Source organism: Mandrillus leucophaeus, unplaced genomic scaffold (assembly GCF_000951045.1).
Source record: "Mandrillus leucophaeus isolate KB7577 unplaced genomic scaffold, Mleu.le_1.0 Scaffold206, whole genome shotgun sequence".
NCBI lineage: Eukaryota > Metazoa > Chordata > Mammalia > Primates > Cercopithecidae > Mandrillus > Mandrillus leucophaeus.
The window spans coordinates 2,735,342-2,741,502 of record NW_012102099.1 but is presented as its reverse complement, the minus strand read 5'-3'; the positions used below and the strand labels follow the sequence as shown (position 1 = coordinate 2,741,502).

At 53.4% G+C, this 6,161-nt stretch overlaps 1 long non-coding RNA gene across 1 annotated transcript; it reads left to right on the top strand.

The window, feature by feature from the left end:
* LOC105539529 lies at positions 1–5,791 on the top strand. Its single transcript, XR_001006062.1, has 2 exons — positions 1–57; positions 5,127–5,791. It is a non-coding gene; the product is annotated as an uncharacterized LOC105539529 (long non-coding RNA).
* Positions 5,792–6,161: the final 370 nt, after the last annotated feature.

Here is a 6,161-nt window from a genome sequence, read left to right as displayed (position 1 = left end):
GGCGGCCGCCAGCCGCGCTCCATCTGCACATTCTGCCTCAGCAACCAGCGCAAGGGGGTGAGTGTGCTGCGTCCCTCACTGCGGCCACTGGGTCAGGGTAGGCGGGGGACGTTGCCTCTCCGGGAAGGGGCCCCAACGAGGCCAGGGGGAAGCGACGTGGAATTGTGCTGGGTGTGGCTCCCCAAGCCCAGGGTCTGGTGTGGAACAGAACCACTGACTTAATGTCCTGTCCCCCAAACAGAAAGGATGCAGGAAAACCCAGAGTTCGGGTCTGATTTAACTGCTCAGTGTGGGATATCCCCTCCAACGAAAGGTGTGCTGGTACTTCCTTCCTGCTGGGAAGACGGCATGAGGACGGAATAACAAAGTCCATCTTTTATTGAGTCTTCCTCTGTGCTGATGCGCTCCACATCCACTTTTTTGCCTTCACAAGAATCCCTTCAGGCAGGTAGTTTTTCTGCCCATTTTATCCTCGTGAGGATCTGAGCATCAGAGATGGAATCACCTGCCCACATTTACTCAGCCAGGAAGCCGGGGTGCTCGCCCTAGGTTTGCCCGGTGTGTGTTGCCCCCACCTTGAAGTAATTGTCCCCTGTCCTGAGATCTAACCCAAGAGCAGGAGACTGAGAAGAAAGGAGGCCACAAACCCCCAACCGAGAGCCTGAGGTTCCCAGCGGATGAGCAGTAGGAATGAAGAAGGGGCCCCCTGAGAGCCCCCAACCCCCAAAAGGACGTGGTGTTGGGAGAGGGCACTCTTGGCTCAGCTGGAGGGAGCTGGTGTGCAGCTCCTGCAATGTGTCCTGGGCAAGGAAGTGGACCAGGCTAGTAGGGGTGGGCGGGGGCTGTGTGGCAGCAGAGGTGGCCTCTTGGCTGAAACCTTGCCCAGGCCCCAAGGAACCTGCTTCATCCCCAGACCCTGTGCCTTTCTGGCCTGGGTTTTTCCTACAGTAAAGAAGCCTGTCTAACAACTTGTATTCCAGCAGCTACCATTTGCATCCGGGGAAACTGAGCATGAGAGAGTACTGACTTTTGGTGGCCAAGTGGAAGGGCATGGGGAATTGGAGTTAGGCCCCTGACTCCCTGCTGTTTGGTTCTCACAGCTCCCCTTGGTCCCTTGCTCCACCCTGTTCTGCGGAGGCCTCTGCATCTTGGCCTGAGACCACCCTCTGTCTGGCCCATCAGACATCCAGCCTGCTTTCTCAACACTTGGCTGCCTCAGTTGCCCTGAATCCGTCTTCTTAGCCTCAGGCTTGTACCCTCTCCATGGTCCCTACGGCTCCCAGCTGTGGGCCCCTGTCAGTGCCCCAGGCTGGGCTGAGAAGCCAGGAGTGGGCCTTTAAGGCTTCCTGAGATGGGAAGACCTGAAGGGGCCCTCAGGGATACTCCCTGACTGCCTTTCACCCATTCATTCCAGTTGGCAACCCTTAGCTACCCGACAGCTGCCTGCTGTTGGCTCTGAGAACCCCAGAGAAGCAGGTTATAGGTCCCTACCCATCCACCAGTCAGGACCTGACAGTGCAGCCCCAGGGTCAGGGCAGGGAGATGAAGATGAGGATGCTGTGGTCTGATGATGGGGTAGGGGAAGCACAAAGGGATTCTCAGAGCCCAGAGGAAGCCCCCAACCCAGGGTGAGTGCTGACAGGGTTTCTGTGTCGCATTTCTGAAGGATGCTTTAGAACAGGGACAGGCCGATGGAAAGGGTGTTCTAGGATTGGGGCATACAGCAAGAGCTGAGGCCTAGAGAAGGAAGAGGGAAGAGGCTAAAAGTGGCGGGAGTGCAGAGGGGGAGCATAATGGCCAATAACAGCAGTGACAGCAGCCTTCATGAGCACTGATCTGTGCTAAGCACTCTTCATGAGTTATCATTAAAATCCCACAACAGCCAGGAATGAGGCGCTACGGTTATCCCCACTTGCTTAGAGGAGCTGCCAGTGGCGCAGAGACACACAGTCAGTGATGGAACCAGGATTCAAACTCAGGCCTGCCTGGTTGAGACGTGGGATAGGTTACAGGGGTAAGTCCCTGTAACTGTCATGTGTCCACCCCCACAGCAGGCAGGCTGGGGGACTTCTCTGCAGGTCTCAGGCCTGTCTCACAGCTCACAGGGGCCTCCCCTGGGCCTGGCTGCTTCCCTGGGATCTGCCTATGGGACCAAGAACCCAGCCAAATTTGGCTGTAGAAACAATGCTCTTAACCCCACAGTCTCCTCTGGGAATAGGCGAGAGGGGCGATCCTGGCCAGCTATGGCCCCTTGAAGACTCTGCTGGAAGAAAACTGGCTGTCTTGGGGAGCTCTTGTTCCCTTCTGAGCTTTGTGGGGGGGCAGAGAGCTTTAAGACCCAACACCCTGTTCCTTTACCCTGAGCCACCACCTCCCTCCCATCCTGGCCAGTCTGGAGTTGGGGTTGCCATGGAAACAGTTCCGTGTAGCATCTTTCTGTTGAAGGACGGGTTAGGTGTGGCCCTCTGTGGTAGAATTAGCAAGTGGGAGGTGGAATGGGGGTTCTTGTCTCTGCCCTGTTTTCCCTTTGTCACCTGGGGGTGGGGATCGGACAGGATCATCTTGTAAGGCTCTCTCTCCCCTGTTGGTATACCCAGAGGGTAGCTGGGACCAGGAGGCACTCTCAGTAGATGATGCTGATAGTAATACTTATGAACATTTACTATATTCCCAACACTGTACCAAGGCTTTACCTAGATTAGCCTGTGTAATCCTATGTTAGCTTGTGTGATCCTATAAAGTAACTCCCCTTTACGGGGGGGGGGAAACTGAGGCTCAGTGCGATGAAATCACTTGCCTGAGGTGCAGTAGTTGGCCCTTGGCAAAGTAGGGATCGAAGCCTAGGTCTGTCTCACTTAAACCTAACTCCTAACCATGGTGCTTCCTGAAGACCCTTGGTGCTAAGTTCCTAAGGGACAAACAAACTGGGGTCTTGTGAGGACCTCTTTTTTTTTTTTTTTTTTGAGACGGAGTCTCGCTCTGTCACCCAGGCTGGAGTACAATGACATGATCTCAGCTCACTACAGCCTTTGCCTCCTGGGTTCAAGCAGTTCTCCTGCCCCAGCCTCCCAAGTAGCTGGGATTACAGGTGCCGGCCACCACACCTGGCTAATTTTTTGTATTTTTAGTAGAGACGGGGTTTCGCCATGTTTGGCCAGGCTGGTCTCGAACTCCTGGCCTCACGTGATCTGCCTGCCTCGGCCTCCCAAAAGTGCTGGGATTACAGGCATGAGCCACCATACCCGGCTGTCAGGACCTCTTCTAAGCACACTTAGCAGCTTACACAGCTGCATTCACATTCGACTGCACCTTGAGATGGCAAGTAAAATCATTTTGTCCCCATTTCGTAGATGAAGAAACCGAGGTTCAGGGAGGTGAACAGTCCCAGCATTCTTCTGGGACCCCAGGTCTCCACATGACCTCTAGACTTGGGGTGGAAGGGGGCAGCTCTCCCTGTCCCTGAGGACTTAAAGAGTGAAAGAGGGGAAGGCCAGTTTTCTAATTCAACCTTAATATTGCACCCCCTCCCCTATCTGCCCTTTTCAGCCACTCCTGCCAGAGTTTGTCTGAGAAGCCCAAGCCCCAGGCTCTGCTGGGACTGTGGCCTCAGCCCTCAAAATAGCCCTGCCTGTGAGTGAACATGTTGTCCCTGGGCTGCAAGAGCCTCGAGGGAGGCTGGGCTTGCATCTGGATGGATCTGCCCCAACCTGGACCTGGGGGTGGAGGGGGCAGGGGGCAGAGCTCCCAGATGGTCAGCTGTTTCTCTAAGTGGGCTGAGAAAGCTGCCTGTTCCATCATCATCTAGCCAGGCTCAGGGCGATGAGCATTTACAGTGGGATTTCAGACACTATCGTGTCCTGGAAACAGGACAGATTGTTGGACAACATAGATTTCTAGCCCAGCTCTTTTACAACTGGCTGGGTGCCTCTGGGCCAGTCACTCAGTGGCTGGAGGCCGCAAAAGAGGGGGTGCTCTAACATCTGTGACCTCTTTGGCTTATGGTGAGGGTGAAACACATGCGTCCAGTCTGAAAATATCAATGAGAAGAGCTGGTAGAGACAGCCCTGTAGGGACTGATGATTTCAGGGACTGCCACCATTAGCCCATCTTCCAATGGCTGCCACTTAATTCAGTCGGCATTGATTGGTGCCTGCTCCAAGTCAGGTCCTGGGCCAAGAGAGCCCAGGCTGGAAATGGGACCACAGAGTGAAGAACTCCTTTTCCCTACCATTCCCTGAGATCCCAGTCCAGAAGGTGGGACAAAGGAGAGACCCTGACTTGTCCTTCTGAGATTCATCCCCATGGAATGTCCCCAGAAAGACAGGAAGTGCTAGGCAATTTAGGAACGGAGAAACCTTTCCAGGGAGACAAGACCTGAGAGCACATTGCTGGCAAAGGGGACGCCCTGAAGGAAGTCAAGGAGGCCAGAAATCCAGTCCCCTTTTGAAGGTGGAAGAGTGAGCCACTAGGCATGCAGTCAGGCAGGGGGAAGACCACTGCGGGGTGTGCTGGTTTTGCCCATGTAAAATACTATGCTTTAAAATGTATTGGATCTTTTTTTTTTTTTTTAAGCAACAGATCATATGGGAAAGAAATGGAAATGGTAAAAAAGTATAGCGTGACTACAAAAATTAGCCAAGCGTGGTGGTGGTTGCCTGTAGTCCCAGCTACTTGGGAGGATGAGGCAGAAGAATCCCTTGAACCCAGGAGACGGAGGTTGCAGTGAGCTGAGATTGTGCCATTACACTCCAGCCTGGCCACAGCAAGACTCTGTCTCAAAAAAAAGTATAGCATGAGAGAGCCTCCCTCTCATCCTCTCTCCATCATCAAATTCCTCTCTGAAGAAACCCACTCGCAATTTCCCACGTGCACTTCTCTCCAGCAATCACAGCACACAGGCGCATTCAGCCTGCTCCTTGCTTTTGTCCTTAAACATTGTCATAACATTGTCATTCGGCAGCAGTCCGTATCAGTCCAGAAAAGGTTTCTTCTGCTTTCTGCTGCAGAGAACTTGATCGTGTGGCTGAACTGTGATTTATTTATCAGGATCCCTGTTGGTGGATACAGAGGTTAGTGTTCACACTGGCCTGATCGAACCTCCTTATACTCTTTCTCCCCCTCTGCAGGGTGGCCGTCGTGAACTGGGGGGCAGCTGCTTGAAGGTGAGGGGGGTGGCCCCCCTTCGAGGGCCGCGGAGATGAGCCTGGACCCTGGAGAAGGAGGCCGGGAGCCAGCCACTGGCTGTACAGGGAAGAAGACCCCAGGCGCCGAGCCCACCCCTTCTTTGTGTGGGGACCAGGGGACCATGGCCTGGGTCCAGGACACTCTGGGCAGGGCCCTCGGGGCATCTCCACCCGATCCTGGAGAACTGTGAGGGTCCATTCAGCCTGCGCAGCTCTGGCTGGTCAGAGACAAGGCAGAACTTTTGGAAAAACACAGACTGTTGGTGACAGAGGGTGTATGTGTGTGTCTGTGCGTGAGTGTGAGTGTGTGTGAGAGAGAGAATTGGTGAGTTTAAAATAAAACCTATTTTTAAATAAAAGACGTCATTCTGAGCTGAGGAGGGGGCCTGTGGACATCGGAGGTCAGAGGTGGGCCCTCCCCTGGACTTAGAGAGAGCGGCACAGATGTTCCAGGGGCTGCCCTGAGCCCTGGAGGGGTGGGGCTGGGGAAGACAGGCAGAGCCCCCTCTCCGGGAGCCATAACCAAACCTTCCTCAGTCTGCTATTTATCAGATGTTCTTAACAACTGTTAGGTGTCTGGTATGGTTGGTAAAGAAATCTTAATTTTATTTATTTTTGAATAAGGACTGCGTTCATTTCATTCACATGGTTCAAAATTCGGAAGGTACCAGAGGATATGTGTTGAAAAGTCTCCCTGCCCCTGTCCTCCGGCCACCAGCTTTCCTCTCTGCAAGCAGCCTAGGGCACCAGTTTCCTGTGATGTCCCATTCGCTATGAATGATCAGGCAAATACACAAATGACAGCACATCGTACACACTTTCAGCTCCTTTTTTTCCTTAATCTAGCTTGGTGTCATCCCAAGTCAGTACCTAAAGGGTATTTCATTTCTTTCTGAGCTGCTTATTATTCCATTTTGTGAACGTGCCGTCCTTCAATCCCTCTTTGATGCTATCACCAACAAGGCATGTGGTTTTCCA